We start from the raw sequence: 17,460 nt of genomic DNA, 5'->3' as shown, positions 1-17,460 counted from the left end.
CACATGCATATGCACCCAGCATGCTTTCCAAGTCACTGGGTCCAGGACTCACACCATGTAGTTGGCCATATGGAATCCAGCCACCTTAACCACCACGCCACTGGCTGGCCCCTGCAAACGTTTTGGTATGTGCTGTCTGAGTGCTGATGGTGGTGGTGTTAGTTAAAAGTCCTGTTCTAGCCGAGCGCCCGGACACCACTACGGACACTGAAATTCGAATTTCATATCTTCGTTAACATGCATGACATACTAATTTTTTCTCAATTCTCTCCCCTCCCTCCCCACTTAAAAATGTAAAAGCCTTTTTTAGTTTAGAGAGCACGGGAAAATAATCACTGGGCCAGATTTGGCCCATCCTGTAGTTAAACCCTACTCTAGAAGGAAATGGCTGGACTAAGCGTCTTGAAGTCCTGGATCTGAATCGCAGCTCCACCGTTCTTCAGCACTGCGAGAGTGCGTGAGTGAGCCCCATTCCCTCCTCTGCGTAGCAGAGATACTGCCCCAGCATGGAGGGACACGTGAGCAGACTGGAGAGGGTACTCATCAGCTCGTGGCGGCAGAAGCACTTCTCAGGGATGTTAGCAGGTCCACGACATTCCTCACAAGACCTTGTGTGCTCAAGTCCACGACACTGACTATCCCCTTTCCATTCCATTGTCACTTTGTTCCTTCTTCTGTCCCCAGCCTTGGGCCACCTCTGTTCCCCAGAACCTGCTCCTCTGATGGCCCACACCACTGACCACGTTGAGCCCAAGATCAGTGAGTTCTATCAGCCGCACTGGGATGCTCAACCTACAGGTCTTGCCTTGAGAGGGGTGTGCGCCCCTGTGCCAGGGCATTCAGGCAGGAGAGGAATTTACACTGGTCATACCAGACATGCCGACCTTGAAGAGCTCTTCACTCACGCCCCCTTCTCTATAGCTCTTTGTTCAGAAATATCACTAACTGTGTGGTTCCCAGATGCCAGATGGCCACGTTGTGCCAGAACTGTGGCTTTGCAAGGACCGAGAGCCCCCTTGTGTCACCAAGATGGGATCCTTTTCTGATCAATGGCCAAAGAGGAAAAGGCTTAAGGCGTGGAGGCTGGGCGTCACAGAGCGGTGTGCGTCCATGCCCAGGGCCTGCTGGTGGGCAGCTCTGAGCCTTGGAGGAGGAGCCCTGGGCAAAGGCTGGCCTCAAGTTCTCTTCCTAGAGCCGTGTGTCACCTGGATTCTGGCCCCGCTGGGAAAGGAAGCAGCGAGAGTTGCTGTCGTTGGTGCTGCAAACGCTCATTAGGTATGTCAGGGAGAGAGGGGGGACTTGCAGGGCAGGAAGCGTCACAGGTGAATGTGTCCCCGCGGCTCACAGTCTGGATTATTTCGGTACGCCTGCCGTAATGAAACTCCACACATGGCACTTCTTGAATTTCCATTGGTTGGAAGTCCAAGACCAGTGTGTCAGCAGGTCTGGTTTGTCCTGTCCTCGGGTCTGAGCCTGGGTCCTTCATTTATAGACGCCCACTTTCTTGCTGTGCCCTTGCGTGGCCTTTCCTCTGTGTACACACACCCCGGGTATCCTTTTGTGTGTCCAGATTTCCTCTTCTTTTCTTTTAAACCTATTTTTTTTTTTTTTAGAATTAGTTTTTATTTAACTTTATTTATTTATTTTAATTTGAGCAGAGAGGGACAGAGTGAGAGAGAGAGAAAGAGGGAAAGTGAGAAAGCAAGCCACCAGGTCTGGGACTCGAACGGCAGTTAGCTAGCCATGTGGGAGTCCAGCGCCTTTAACCACCATGCCACCTGCCAGCCCCTAGATTTCCTCTTCTTATAAGGGCATCAGTCATACTAATTTAGTCCTACCCTGATGTCTCCTTTCAACTTAATTACCTCTTTGTTTTTTTCTTTTTTTGGAGAGGTTTTTGCTATAGGGCGTGTGCGCTCGCCAGACAGACAGACAGAGAGAGACGAAGAGACAGAAAGCGAGAAATCACCCCCCAGGGGGAATAGCCACGCCGCAATCCCTTCTCCTCCATTGTCCTCTTGGGATCTTGGGCATGCATGCACATGCGCCCGGCGTGAGTTTAAGCCATTGGGTCCGGGACTCGAACCACGGTCGACTACGTGGGAGCCCAGCGACATAGCCATTATGCTAACTGCTGGTTCCCCAACTTAATTACCTCTTTAAAGCCCTGTCTCCAAATACGGTCACGTTCTGGGGACTGGGGGTTAGGGCTTCACCATAGGATTATGAGGAGACACAGCTCGGCCCATAAAGCTGCCTCTTCACCTCAAGCCCGAGCTCCTCACAGCCTCCCCCACCTCACAATGTTGCCAGTATTGGGGAGCCCTGGATCCCAATCCAGGGGGCCTTCCAACAGGAAGGGGCAGCCTTGAGGGGTAAGTGGGCAGAATGGTTTTGGCCAGTTGAGTGTGACTATGTGCCAGGGCTGGACCAGTGGGGAGGGGAAAGAAATAGTGGTAAAAGCAGCTCACTCTTGAAGCCCCAAGCACAAGTAATTCTAGGGAATGATGGGTGTAGGGTTCCTGGGGGGTCCTTTAAAGCCTGCAAGCCCCACAGCCTGGAAAGTGCCTCTAGACTCCAACGAGCAGCACCCTCTTCAGCTCAAGGCCAGCAACCCCAAACAGTGGCAGGGTCCTACGCTTTGACTCGGAGAGTCTCGCTATAGCCTGTTCAAAATCACCACATCCACCACCAGGGGTCCTCCAGAATCGCCCCAGAATCACCATCGCCCCACATGGGGTACTTGTGTGGAGGTGGGTGCAGGGTGTGCAGGGCTCCGGAGGCGAGGGCATGCCGTGTGAGGACTTTCAGCATTGCCTTTCTCTCCACTAGCCCAGCCCTCTCCTGGCGCAGCCACGTGGGGAGAACTTTCTCCAACTTGTGTGCTTCCCTCCAGACCCCTCCCCTGCCAGCCCCTCCATATGCCTCCCTCCCTCCCCAGCAGACCCAGGGCAGGCGGCTGGCAGGCCGGGAGCTGGCTCACACTCCGCCTCTCCCTTTGTGCCTACCTCCTGGTATGATTATTAAACGCAAATTACAAAAGACGTGACCCAAACGATCTTTATTTCTTCTTTCAACAAGTGTTGCCTGCAGGGCCCTGATTCCAAATTCCGTTTCAATTATCTTGGCCATTTTAGACACAAAGCAGCCGGTGTTTGTAATTACCAACGAGGAAGGAGGCAGAGGGGGGCAGTCCAGGGCTGACTCGGGGTGTCTGCTTCTCTGGTTTGAACTTTCACTCGTGGCAATTAAAAGCACCCAATGCAAAAGGCAAGCCCTGCTTGGATGTACCCACCACACCCCCAGATGCCCGTGGGGATAGGCTGTGGACTCACAGCCCTGGGATCTGCATTCGGTGAGACTCACGAGCCCCAGAGGCACCCCTGACCACAGACCGAGCCAGAAAAGCCCCTCTGCTTCTCTGAGGTGGTGGCCAGTCGCTGTCCCAGGACAGCCCAAGAGCAGTAACGTGGGATTCGCACTTCAGGAAGAAGGAGCAAAAGCGTCCAAACATACCCGTTTGTCCATGGGTACCGGAAGCCGGCAGAAGGAGCTCCAGGAAGTAGAGAAGAGGCCACCGGTGAAGGCGTCTGATCTTCCACCTGCCCCTGTTCGCAGCACAAAATCACACACATCTGAAGGGCAGAGATGCCGTTTTGCCATTCTGCTTCATGACGCGCCCAGCCCAGTACCACTCACGCGAGACCTAGTCTGCCCTAGTCTCAACCTGTGGCTTACTAGCCAGGTGACCTTGGGCAAGCTATGTGACCTTGGTAGGCATCCACCGAGGTCGTCATCTGTGAAACGTGGATGGTCGTGGCACCTCCGCCTCACGGGGCTGTCGTGACAACTGAATAAAATGAAACGTACAGCCTCGGCCTGGTGCCGGCTCGTGAAAGTGCAGTAACTGTGAGCTGTCAGAGTTTCCGCCCAGGAAAGACATCCAAGCTGCTCCAGCCAAAGCCACAGGTGTAGACATGGCCCTCCCCTCCCACCCTGCCACCCTGCTCCTTCCTGGATGTCTATGATCCCAGAAACAGCTGCAGGGGCCGAGTGCTGGGTCTGGGCCCACTGCCACCACCTCGGCCCCCACCAGGGCTGCTGAGCTCAGGCCCAGGCCCCAGCTCGGCCAGCGGGAGGGGCGATTTATAGCCGTGCTTAGCGAGGGCTGGGTGAGCCATTTGTCACGCCGAGCCCGGGCACCTTGTTCTACCTGTGTTGAGTGTGTTTTATTGGTGTTGAGCAGAGTGAGGCCAGAGCGGAGTCGGGGATAGGAAACCCACTCAAGTGAAAAATGAGGAAAGCCAAATGGGATTGAGAAGAGTGAAAGGGGGAGATGGCAGGGAAGGAGGTGAAGGGCCGGATTGTAAAACACAAGACGAATGGGGTGACTAGGGAGAGGGGTTCTGTCCTGTACCCCACCAAGGGCCCTAGGGTTGTGTACAGCTACAATGGGAGTGGGTCAGAACACACCCAGGGAGGCAAAGGCGCTGGGGGCTCCAGCCCAGAGCAGCCCTGCTCCCACAGGCTGTGGGGCCAAAAGAAAAAGGGTTTTAAGAAGAAAAGCAGACCCAGCCCTGGGTCCTCTGCTCCCCAGTCTTTCTCCCCAGACTCCTCTGGAAAAAGGGGACTGGGCTGATCTGCTTAGAATTTCGTACCATTCCTCCTTCTTCCTCGGCACCCAAGTTTCAAGGCCAGAGTGAGGAAATAAGACGCTGTGGCGAGGCATATTTAAAGATCTTCCTGTAGGGAACAAAAATGAGGGAGAGAAGAGACTGGGACAGAGGGAGCGGGACAGAGGGAGAAAGGGAGACGGAGCAGATAGAGAGATAGACACGGCTTTGTGCCTGCAACAAGCCACTAAAGGTGCATTTTTAATTAAATTTATACAAAATGTGTCAGTTTTATCTCTAGGTTTCAAACCTGACTCTTTTCTATCAAAGGGAAGTATTGATCTCCACTGCCCCGGAGCTACCTGACTGAATTAAACAGAATAAATAGAAGGAGGAGGCCTGAAAGGGCTCGGAAACAACTGGAGAGAGGCGAAATCTAATGGCTCCACAGTCATTTGCTGCAATTAAAAAACAAAACCATTTAGAGGGCCTGTTAACACCTTGAAGTCAGAAAACTCTCGCTTCAAAAAAAAAAAAAAAAAAAAAAAAAGGCCCCAAACAGCTTCCAGGCAAAACATTTTAATTGCTACAAATCCTTCCATCTTTGGCTGGCACTTGGGTATCTGTGCGCTTTCCTGAAATACCCAGGCACGCAAGCGTGCAGCTCTTGTCCCATGGCGCCCCCACAGCATCAGCCCTTGAGCTCTCTGGTCCTTTGTGCTGACACCCCGGCCTGGCAGGCGACGGCAGCATCTCCCAGCCCGTCTTCTCACTCGCTAGGCAAGTCACTGTGCCTCTACCTCCTCATCTGTAAAACGGACCACAGTACACACTTCGTGGTGGTGTTCAGGGCTGGAGTGGTCTGTATAAGCGCTTTGTGGGACGCTTGGAATGGAGTGAATGTGCAGTAAGTGGTAGCTTAGAGACTGAAACACCCACAGACAACGACCACGTGGGATTCTGTTTTTCTGAAGGTGGTGACTTTGAATCAATGCTTTTCACGAACTCTTCCCCGAGTCCTGCCAGAAGCTTCTTTGAGCACGTTCTCATTGTGTTTTCCTACCTCTGTCGCTTTTCCCAAAAGCTCCTGAATTATGAATCCTGGCTGCAGGACCTTCCATTTGGGCTCTAATGTCATTAGACAGGCTGGGCCAGCCCACGGCATGGTAGGTAAGGCAGCTGGCTCCCATAGGACTGCACAGTTCGCATCCTGGCCCCAGAGGCTTGAGAAACACGTTGAGCACAGGTACTTGCGTGCCTAGGACCCCGAAAGGAGGGAGAGATGGCGGAGAAGAGATTGCAGCATGGCCATTCCTCATGGGAATGCTTTCTCGTTTTCTCTTTCTCTATGTCTGTCGCTGGTAAGTACGCACACTGGAAAAAAAATTTAAAAATAAAAAAGAAGGAAAGAAAGGGACATGCCAATCACCGTAGGAACTACAGAGGGACAGACAGCTACCGAGTACCAAATGGGGCATTCTGTTTGGCTCTCTTCTGCCTGAATCTCATGAAGGCCAGCACCTTGGAATATGGCCTGGAAGGTACACAGAAGCCCACACTTAGAAGGGCCCAATGTTGACATTCTTTATCATTTTTATCATTCTTTATCAAACAGGCATCTTGTATTTTTACTTATTTGGTTAATTGATTTTATTTTCAATTTTTTTTTTTTGCCCTAGATTTTGATGTGCTCACCAGAGAGAAAGAGAGATGAACAGCAGGGAAGTTAGAAATCATCCCCTGCAGGGATGGCCATGCCACAATCCCTTCTCCATCTCCTCAGGATTTTGGGCACACATGCCCAGTGTGATTTTCAAGCCACTACGTCTGGGACTGGAACCATGGAGTCATCCATGTGGGATCTAGTGCCTTAACCACCGTGCCACCTGTTGACTTCTTGCAGTTTTATTATTCACTGGGCCTGGCAAACTATGTAGCTTGTGTTGGTCTCGGTGCATCTCTGTCCTACCACTGGGTCCCCTTCGTATTTACTTCTGCCAACAACTGCTGTGTTTCCAGTTGCCCCAAACCACAGAGGTTTCTTTAGCCTTCCTCACTGCTCCTGCCGTACTAAGATCTCCTTTTCCCCTAGATCAGATGTTGTATCCATATCCATCCTTCCCTTTCCAGTCCTGGGCACCCCTGGCTCAGTCCTCAGGATTGCAATAATGCCCTGAAGTTTCCTCCTCTGTGGTCCATTCCAAGCAAGGCACTGGCCAGTGCCCATCACATCACTAAGCTGAGGTCAGCTGCAAATGTGGGGCTAACATCAGCAGCAGCACCACCTGGGAGTTTCTTAGAAACTTAGACGCATGGTCTCTCCCCAGATAGACCCACTGACTCAGAATCACTGAGGCCCTAGAATCTGGAAATTAGCAGACCTTCCGGTGACTCTGAGGCTCAGTATGGTTTGTGCGGCACAGTTTCTCAATGGGTATCAGCTCTCAGCCCTGCAGACCTAATGAGGCCCTTCCCAGGACTCATCCCCCTACTCTCATGCCCATCTGGGGTGGTGGAATGTCCAGGCTGCAGGGCCGTCACTCCTCTGCCTTTCAGGAGAGCTGATAATTCCCATCTCCACGTGGGCACTAGCGGGCTGACCAGCACTGCTTAATTAAACGGGGAAAAGATCAGGTCATGCCAGATAAGCAGGCAGGATTAAAACAGACAGAAAGAATGGACAAGGGGGAGCTGTCAGCACCCTGGCCTGTCTGGAGTGATTATTAATAATGATAAGCAGGAGAATGGGAATAATAAAGGAATAATGAACTGGTTCTGAAAGTGACAGGAGATGGAATCTGATAGAGGGCTGAGCCTGGGTGCCTGCTGCCCCGGGGGCAGGAGAGGACAGAGGAGCAGGGTTTGTTTGTGGTGAAGGCTCAGGCCCAGCCAGGGAAAGGATCCTCTCCATTCAGGAAAGCCAAAGCCTCAGGAGGCCAGTTTGACCCAAGGTCCAATTGACCTCCATTCACCCTCTTTCCTGCAGAAGACCTCAGGCTCACCACCTGGGGGGCTAAGTGAGAGCGCAGATTCCCAGGCCCCCTCCAGAGATGCCGCTCCCGAGGTCTGCATGTGCAAGCCTCCCCCAGATCGGTGCAGGTGATCTCTGAACCGTCCTTTGAGAAACACCAATCCTACGCCAAGGGGAGTGTTCAACCTGGAGCAGGGGTACACTCCATGTCTGTGCCCCTCAGCACATCTGGCAGCAGCTGCAAAGGTCAGACAGCAGGGGCATGGGGACAGGTAAACCGTTGCCTCCTGCACAAGCACCACAGAGCGGGGTAAAGATGCCACCCGTGTACGGGAAGGAAGCGTGCACCCGAGTCGGCCTCGCTTGTCCAGCTGGTCACCTGGCAATGGTGCTGGTGGACATTAGCATTGCTGTCTCTTTTGACCAGTGGTCACAAACGCAAAATGTCCACAGCCTCGTCATTGAGGGAGCTGGATCCCCCATGGCAGACCATGGTTCGAATCCCAGTCCCAGTGGCTTCAAAAACACTCCAGGCATGTGTGTGGGTGCCCAGATCCTCACAGGATGGAGAAATGGAGAAGGGATTGCAATGTGGCCATACCCTATTGGGGGATACTTTCTCTTTCCCCAGCACTCCTCCACCCCAGTCTTTTTCGGGTGAATGCTTGTGCTCTCTGGTAATTAAAAAAAAGTTCACAGAATCCAGAAGGAAGAGACAGCTGGAACTGAGTGAACCTGAAGAGCCCAAGCCCTGTCCCAGCTCCTCCAGTTAGTGTGGTGAGGGGAAGTAGGCTTGGCATTGCCTGACCTTTCAGAGGTGGAGGGCCGTTTGTTTGTACTGGGAGCTGAGAGTTTGCAACACTGCCTTAGAGGACAGTTGTCCAAGGGCCTAGGGTGTTGGGAAGGTGCTTGTTAAAAATTTATATTCTCAGGTATCCCCTGCCCGAGAGTCTGGGGGTCCAAGAACCTGTGTGTTTAATAAGCCCTGCAGGTGATCCTGATGCAGGTGGCCCGTGACCAGTTACCACCTCTGGGAAGACCTGCCGTGTAGACATTGTCATTTTGCCTCTAGACTCTAGGAAAACACCTTAACAGCCCCTTATGGGAGTTCGGAAGGAGAAACTGATGTTCGAGGCTCAGAGGCAGGACTCCCTGTACGCTCCTGTTACGCTGAGCCAATGGGCAGAACTCCAAGGCAGAGAGCACCAGAGGGCAGAGCACCGGCATTGGCCAGGGACACCGCACTGCTTACCGAGAGCCCAGGGGAGGGACGGAAGCTCACTGACCCCAGTCAGGAAGAGGACCCAATAGAACCCCAGACACACAAAACAGGACTGGACACCACTTACCCCATCTGGGGCTTTGTGAGGACGGGACGAGAACAACCTGGGAAGGCTGGGCACTCACACGAGTGCCTGCACTTCAGTGGGCTGGAGGCCTGGAGGGAGGGGACCGCTGTGTGACCAGAGCCTGTGGAGGGCGCTCTACCCACCCCATCTCTTTCTCTGTCTCTCTGTCTCTCTCTCTCTCACACATGCATACATGCATGCTCTATCATGAATAAAGAAAAATGTTTTTAAAGAAAGAACAAAGGGCGCTGGTAGGTGGCATGGTGGTTGGGAGTATGGACTCGCATAAGGCTGACTGCGGTTCAAGTCCTGGACCTGGCGGCTTGCTTTCTCACTTTTTCTCTCTCTCACTCTGTCACTCTCTGGTCAAATTAAAATGAGTAAGTAAATAAATAAAATTAAATAACGTAATTATTTTTTAAAAAGAAGAAAGAGCAAGGAAGAGAGGTATCGGGAAAGTACTGCAAGGTGTGTGGTTACAAGGAAAAGCATGTGTGGGACATACTCGCAGGAGGTCCCAATTCCATAGACAAAGCCAAGGTTGGCTGTGCTTGTCCAGCTGGGTGTGTGACAACACACTGAACCATCTGGAGTGACACACCCTGGTCACCCTGGGGAGGGCTGTGGAATGGGCAGAGGCAGGACAGAGCAAAAAGACATTTTCACACTACTGAAATAAATAGTTTTATTTGTTTCAGATTTTTGACACAGGGCATGTGCACTTGCTGGAGAGAGACAGAGAGGAAAAATGAGAAATCACCCTTTGGGGGGATGGCCATGCCACAATCTCTTCTCTTCCATTCTCCTCTCAGAATTTTGTACACACGTACACATGTGGCTGGTATGTTTTTCAAGTCACCTGGTCTGGGACTCGAACAGCAAAATCAACCGTATGAGAGTTAGTAGCTTAACCACCATGCCATCTGTTGACCTGAAATAAGTAATATTTTTTAAAAAACTATTATTTTATTTAACTTTATTTATTAGTATTATTTTCCAGTTTGATCAGAAAGAGACAGAGAAAGAGAGAGAGGGAAAGTGAGAAAGGAAGCCACCGGGTCCAGGACTTGAACCACGGTCAGCCATGTGGGAGTCCAGCACCTTTATCACCACGCCACCTGCCAGCCCCCTGAAATAAGTAATTTTTAATATAGGGAATATGTATTAATTCTGTAAGTAAATACACTATTTTAAAATAGGATTACATGACCTTTTAAAGAGAGAAACTTTTTTTTTTAAAGTTTGTTCATTTATTTCTTTTATGAGAGAGAGAGGGCACCCCTAACAGAGCCGACGCTGCAATCCACCCCCAGCCTCAGCCTGCCTTGGATCCCAGGTGCAGGTGTCCTCAGCATACTTAGGGAGGTCTGGGGACATGATCTGGAGCCGTCCCATGTGGATCAGCCTCGCAAAATATAGCATTTTACCCCTGTGCCACCAGCTGGTCCCTAGCGAGGTAAAATTTTCCTAAGACTTGGCATCAAAGTTCTTAAGTCCCTGCTCACCCCCCAGGTCAAAAGTCTGCACACTGCAGTGCAAGGGGGCACAACTGCTCCCTCCGGGGTCAGTCCCTGTGAAGCAGTCTTGGGTTTTTGGGTTCTCTGTGTCCTTCCTTACTCTGGGCTTGACCAACCCATGCTTCCATGAGAATGTCATAAGCGAACCCAAGTGCCTGTGTTTTATTTCAAATTGAACCATCTGCTCTCTTTCTAGTGACATTTGCTGGATGTTCCTTCCAAAGGTAATCATGGAAAATGAAACGGAAGACAAAATTGAGAAGTGAGCCCCAGGCCTCTCATCAGCTTTCTGGTCTGGGGGTCAGGCTAAGCAGCATGGTAGGGTCTCTCTGCACCCTGACCTGGTCCTCAGGGACAGTCAGAGATGCTGTTCCTGCAAAAGACAGACGGGGACAAGCAGGAACTGCCCCAACCCACCCACCTGAGATGGCAAGGGTCAGTGGGGAGCAGTCTTGGAAATGCGGTTCACAGAGGCGGAACTTAAATATAGGAACCATCTCCCCTCCTTTTTTTTGGCTATAAGACGTTTGCACTTGCCAAAGAGAGAAAGAGAGAGAGAGAGAAAGAGAAATTACCGCATAGGGGAGAAGGCCCTACCCTTCTCCATTCTCCTCTCTGGATTTGGGGCACAAACGCATAAGTGCATATGTGTGTTTCTCAAGCCACCAGGTCCAGGACTCAAACCGTGTGGTCATCCACGTGGGATCCAGATCTTCTAATCACCAGGCATGGCTAGCCCTAGATCTCTCAATTTTCTAAGAGAAGCTCGAAATCTCGGCTTTCATGGGAAACCCCGTTTTAAGTGCTGTGAATAATAAAACAACTAAGGGATCAGCAGTTAGCATAATGGCTATGTCGCTGGACTCCCATGTAGTCGACCGCGGTTAGCTTCCCGGACCCGGTGGCTTTAAAACTCACACCAGGTGCATGTGCATGTGTGCCCAAGATCCCGAGAGGAGAATGGAGGAGAAGAGATTGAGGCGTGGCCATCCCCCCTGGGGGGTGATTTCTCACTTTCTGTCTCTCTGCCTCTCTCTGTCTGTCTGGCGAGCGCATGTGCCCTATTGCAAAAACCACTCCAAAATAATAATAATAATAATAATATAATAAAACAACTAAAAAATAGTGGGTAAGCCAAATCAAACATGTCCTGTGGGTCAGTGTCAGCCTGCAGGCCTCCAGTTTCTGATCTCCGGGTAGATGCCCACGTAGGTCCTGTCACTGCCTAACGTTCCACGACTTACGATCTAGGCCTGCCCATTCAACGTGACCAGATGAATTGAGCACTTACCTCGTACCACACTTGACAGGTATTAGTTCATTTAATCATCACAACAGCCCTAAGAGCCAGGAATGATTTCAGTCTCACTCATAGATAAGAAAAAGAGGCACAAGGAGGTATGGGAAGGTGCATGAGGTTGTATAGCTATGACACAGAAGAGCAGCGATGTGAACCTGGCACTGTCTGCAAACTCAGCCACTGCACCCCCTGCCTGGCTTCCTCTAGGTGGCCTGTCCATTCCCAAGGTACATGTTAGCACCAAGCAGTCCAAATAGCATGCAGGGGATCTTGGGACTGGCTGCCACCTGAGAGGCGGTCCCAAGTTCCCTGTGCATGCTTTCTATCCAGGGCTGCCGCTTCCTGTCCCCTCCCTGAAGCACGTGTCACAGCTCCACTCTGCAGGCAGGACATGAGGATGCTGCTTGAATCTACTGGAGATAGAGATCTGGAAGAGAGGGTTCTGCGGGACTCTTTCTGGCCAGGTGTTTTCTTGCGGGGAGCACTCGGAGCGGAGTCTCTCTGTTCTCCCCCAGGCAGCGCCGTTTGCTGTCACAGCAGATGTTCCTGGGCGGGCTGGCCAGCCACACTTCCATGAGAGCCAAGAGCCCCTGCAGCCGGGAATTCTGGGCTAATGCTCAGGCCTGGCATGGTCCCGGCTCTCGCTGACCCCTCCAGTCCAGGTCACCGTGACAGATGCTGGGAACATATGCCGTGAATTAATTCACTCCGGCACAGCCACGAGAGGAACAGCCTCCTCCTCTGCCACCACCCTGGCTTTCTGATTTCTACCTTGCCAGAAGAAAAACCAGATTTCCTCCCTCTTCCCGGGCTCCTAACAGCCGCTCCATTAGGCCTTCTTTTCATTATCCTGAGCCCACTGCCAAAGGCATTTGACTCCTAGAGACCCACCCATCCCCCATCCCAAACAGGATCAAAGGGCTGAGAAGAGTCCAGAGTTTGCAGCTTTTTTTGTTTTTGGACAGATTATTTCCCAGATTCCCTGGAACTAATGAGTGTTTATTTGCTTTTCTTAAAGGAAGTTTGTCTCTCTTTTATGGGTCAGACTCTTCCCCATCCTTCCAGTCTTTCCTTCCATAGAACTCAAATCACTCCTGCAGTCATTGATTTTCTGGATAGAAATAAGTGGCTGAACTCGGAGCATGTGGGTTTGCAATTTCTTCTGCTCATTCTTTCCTCTACGGAGGGTTGGCAACCTTTTTTCTGTGAAGGAGCAGATATTTTAGGCTTTGCAGGTGGGGCTTTGTTGCAACTAAGTTTTGCCCATTGTAGCACCCAAATTGTCACAGACACATGTAAAGAAATGGGCAAGGCTGTGGTCAGTATAACTTTAAAAACAGCAGGTGGCATAGTGGTTAAGGAGCTGGACTTGGCTGACCATAGTTCGAGTCCCAGACCTGGCGGTTTGAAACTCACACCAGGCATGTGTGCATGCCTGCCCAAAATCCCAAGAGGAGAATGGAGGAGAAGGGATTCCGGTGTAGCCAACCCCCTGGGGGGTGATTTCTCACTTTCCCTCTCACCATCTCTGTCTCTTTCTGGTGAACACACACGCCTTACAGCAAAACACAAAAAGAAAGAAAGAAAGAAAAAGAAAGAAAGAAAGAAAGAAAGAAAGAAAGAAAGAAAGAAAGAAAGAAAGAAAGAAAGAGAGAAAGAAAAAAGAAAGAAAGAAAGAAAAAAGAAAGAAAGAAAGAAAAAAGAAAGAAAGAAAGAAAGAAAGAAAGAAAGAAAGAAAGAAAGAGAAAGGAAAAAACTCTGAAAAACAAGTAGCTGGCTGGACTTGGGCTGAGGCTTACTAAACCCTGTTCTCAGCTAATCAGTTCCACCTCTGTCACTTCTTTCTCCTTTTTCTTAATTCTTGTCTTTATTCATGATAGTGCACCCTCATATGAGAGCCAGCGAGAGAAGAGCTCCCTCCACAGGGTGTGGTCACATCACGATCCTTTTTCTTGAGTCCTCCAGCCTGTCAGATCTTAGGCACTCACACGAGTGCCCAGCACACTTTAGACAAACTGGCCCGGGAATTCGAGCTGTGGTCACCATGTGGGATCTGACTTCACTCCCTCTACGTTTTTTTTTTTTTTCAATTTTAAAAATTTTATTTAACTTTATTTATTTACTTTTTAAAAATTATTATTTGGGCAGAGAGGGACAGAGAGAGAGAGGGAAAGTGAGAAACCAAGCCGCCAGGTCCAGGACTCGAACCTCAGTCGGCCATGTGGGAGTCCAGCACCCTTAGCCATCACACCACCTGCTGCCCCTGACTTCTCTTGAGTGGCTCCCTACAGCTGCGCTGCAGAGCAAGCCCTCGGTTATTCCTTGGGAGATGTATGGCGCTCTCTCGTCGCCCGTACTTGTGGGGAATCACATGGACTCCTCCACTCATACGGAAAGGTCCTATCTGTTTCTCCGTTAGCTTGTGAGCTTCTTGATGTCTGCACCATGACTTATTTGACTTTGAACTTCTGGAATATTCATGGAACTTGACAGAAATGTAAATACCACCCAGTCTTATACCAAAGGAGCATGCAGGCTAGTGGGGAAGACAGATGAGCTCTATGTTTTCAGGACCCAGAGCGTGATAGGAAGAAAGGAGGGAGGGAGGAATTGGGAGAAGGCCTCCTTCAAACCCAATAGCCACCTTTGGGAAACTTAAGTAGAGGAGACAAGAAAACACTAAGTATTTAATTAATCCTGATACCCTAAAGCATTACCAAACAAACAAAACTGGTTTCTGGAAAACAGTTTTGTAGTTTCTTAAAAGTTACATATAAACATGCCATATAACCCAGCAATTTCACTCTCAGGAAATTTACCTCAAAGAAAGAAAAACAACTTTCCACACAATACATGTGTGTGAATGTCCATAGCAGCGTTGTTCATAAAAGCCAAAAATGGAGAATAACCCAAATGTCCATCAGTGGACAGATGGCTAAACAAAATGCAGAGTATTTATCTCCACTTCTGTTGAGTGTTTTCTGTTTTCTTAATTCCCTCTTTACTGATTAGAGTGCACATACACATGAGAGTAAGAGAGAGACAGAGACAGAGACAGAGCGAAGAGTACCTCTACAGGGTGTGGTCACACCACAGTCCTTTTCCTTGGGTCCTCCAGCCTGTCAGATCCTGGGCACTTATGTGAGTGCCTAGCATGTTTTAGACTAACTGGCCCGGGGACAGTTTCATACAATGGAATGCCACCACACAATAAAAAAGAATCATAATAATCCCCCAATAGCCACAGTTTCACTTTCTACAATTTCAGCTATCTATAGTCAACTGCAATCTAAAACTGTTAAAAAGAAAGTTTCAGAAATAAACAATGCAAAAGTTTTAAATTGTGCACCATTCTGAGTAGTAGCATGATAAAAATCTCACATGGTCCTGCCCATTCTGCCCAGGGCACGAATCATCCCTTTGGCCACCATCTATGTCCCCTAGCTGCCCAAGAGTCACTTTGGTAGTCATCTTGGTAATCAGATAAAAAAAGATCCCCCCATCCAGTGGGGATCTTGGAACATATCCTTCACAGTGGACTGATGAATTTATAACATAGAATGAGGGCCTAGCAGGGGGCGTGGAGGTTAAGGCACCTGGGTCTCACATGGCTGACTGTGTGGTTCTAGTCTCAGACCCAGCAGCTTGAAAATCAGTGTGTGTGTGTGTGTGTGTGTGTGTGTGTGTGTGTGTTTCCAAAATCCCAACAAGAAATTGGAGAAGGGACTGGGGCGTGGCCATCCCCCCTGAGGGGTGTTTTCTCACTCTCCCTCCCTCTTTTTTCTGTGTCTCTCTGGCCAGCACACACATCCTACAGCAATAACCAAAAAAAAAAAAAAAGAAAGAAAGAAAAAAAAATATAATACAGATGAATCTCAAAAACATGCAAGTGAAAGCAGCCAGCTTCAAAAGATTATATATCATATGAGTCCATTTACACGGAAAGTCCAGAAAAGGCAAATTTATGGAGCCAGAACGCAGGTCAGTGGTGCCAAGGGCTGGGGATGGGAGTCCGGATTAACTGTAAATGGACACAAGGGAGCTTTGTAGGGTGATGAAAATGTTCCATAACAGGATTGTAGGGATGGTTTCACAATCTATAAATTTACTAACATCACTGAATTGTACACTTTTAATTTTTGGTATGCAAATGATAGGTCAATAAAGCTGCTATGAGTAACAGAACAAAATCTGGTGCCAGACCACCCTTGTATCCATGGCTGAGAAATCAGACAGGAGGGGAGATGAAGGTGGTAACCCCTAGCAAACTGCAGACGTGTCTCTATAAAATATCGTGTGGTTTTTCTTATCTTTACCTTTTGATCCCAACCAGTTCTAAAATCAACTAACAGCGGCCAGCTTTTGCTGGACACTGCATTCAAATTATTATGGTATTATTCGATTTTGCAGATGAGAAAACAAGGTCAGAAGACAAAAAAACTCACTCAAGGCCCACAGCTAAGTGACAGAGCTGGAATTACTCCTTATTCTGCTGACTCTGGAACCTGTCCATATTCTAGGCCACTGGTTTTTGCTACCTCCCTACTCTACCTGTCCCCTGTCCCCCTGGCTCTCTGGCCCCCAGGGGAAAAGCATGGAGCAACTTGGGCAAGTGGAGCAAGGAGACTGAGCTTCCATTATCTAGCCGCAGCAAGCACTGCCTTGCACACATGTCTCTGGCCCCAGTGTGCCCAGAAGTCTCCTACTGCTAAGTAGAGAGGTCTTCACTTACGTAAGAGGCAGGATTTGGTCAAGTTAACACTAAACGAGTGGCAGCATCCATTTCTGCCTGGAGTACACAGTTACAAAAGCCTGTCTGGAGTGTCGTAGAGTTTAGCAAAGATGAGTTAATAATCAGGCATAGAGATGGGCTCAGGTTTCAGCTATAGGCCTGCCCAGATCAACTTCTCACTGAACTCTACTGGGACCTGCACGTTTTCTAGGGTGCATCCCATGTAGGGGCCATCCAGTGTCTCTCCACCTGCCCAGCTCGCTGGCCTGGAGGGGATGGCAGGGGCCTCCTGACCACTGGTCTGTCGGACAGAGCTCATCGCTCCCTCTCCATTGATGTGGCATTAACGGCTCTGCTTCCTCTAGACTGAGGCATGAAAAGACCATGCAATAATTTGGGCAATTTCCAAAGGCTGCCTGGAAAGCCCGTATCACAGGATGGAGGGGCCACAAGCCCAGAGGCCTTTTCTATGATGAGCCTAAGTCTTGGGCACAGTGAGAAAGGCCTCTCCTCTCTGCTGTCCGTGCCAACCCAGGCCCCAACCCTGCTGCTGGAGCAGAGGAGCCAGGCACACACCTGCATCTTGGCTTTGTAAGTAATGTCGTCTCTACTCAAAACGCTGTTCCTTGCACACCAGTCTTGCTCGCCCCTTCACCCCCTTTGAGTCTTCGATCATATGCCACCCTCTCAGTGAGGCATCCCCTAATCACTCCTTTTAAAATCACAGCCCTCAGGGACCACCAGTTAGCGTAATGGCTATGTCGCTGGACGCCCACGTAGTCCCGGACCCAGTGGCTTAAAACTCACGCTGGGCATGTGTGCGTGCGTGCCCAAGATCCCGAGAGGAGAATGGAGGAGAAGGGATTGCGGCATGACCATCCCCCCTGGGGATGGTCTTGCTTTCTGTCTCTCTGTCTCTCTGCCTGTCTGGCGAGTGTACGCACCCTATAGCAAAAACCTCTAAAAAAAAAAATCACA

The sequence above is a fragment of the Tupaia chinensis genome, unplaced genomic scaffold (assembly GCF_000334495.1).
Source record: "Tupaia chinensis unplaced genomic scaffold, TupChi_1.0 Scaffold000528_1, whole genome shotgun sequence".
Lineage (NCBI taxonomy): Eukaryota > Metazoa > Chordata > Mammalia > Scandentia > Tupaiidae > Tupaia > Tupaia belangeri.
This window is presented reverse-complemented; position numbering follows the sequence as displayed.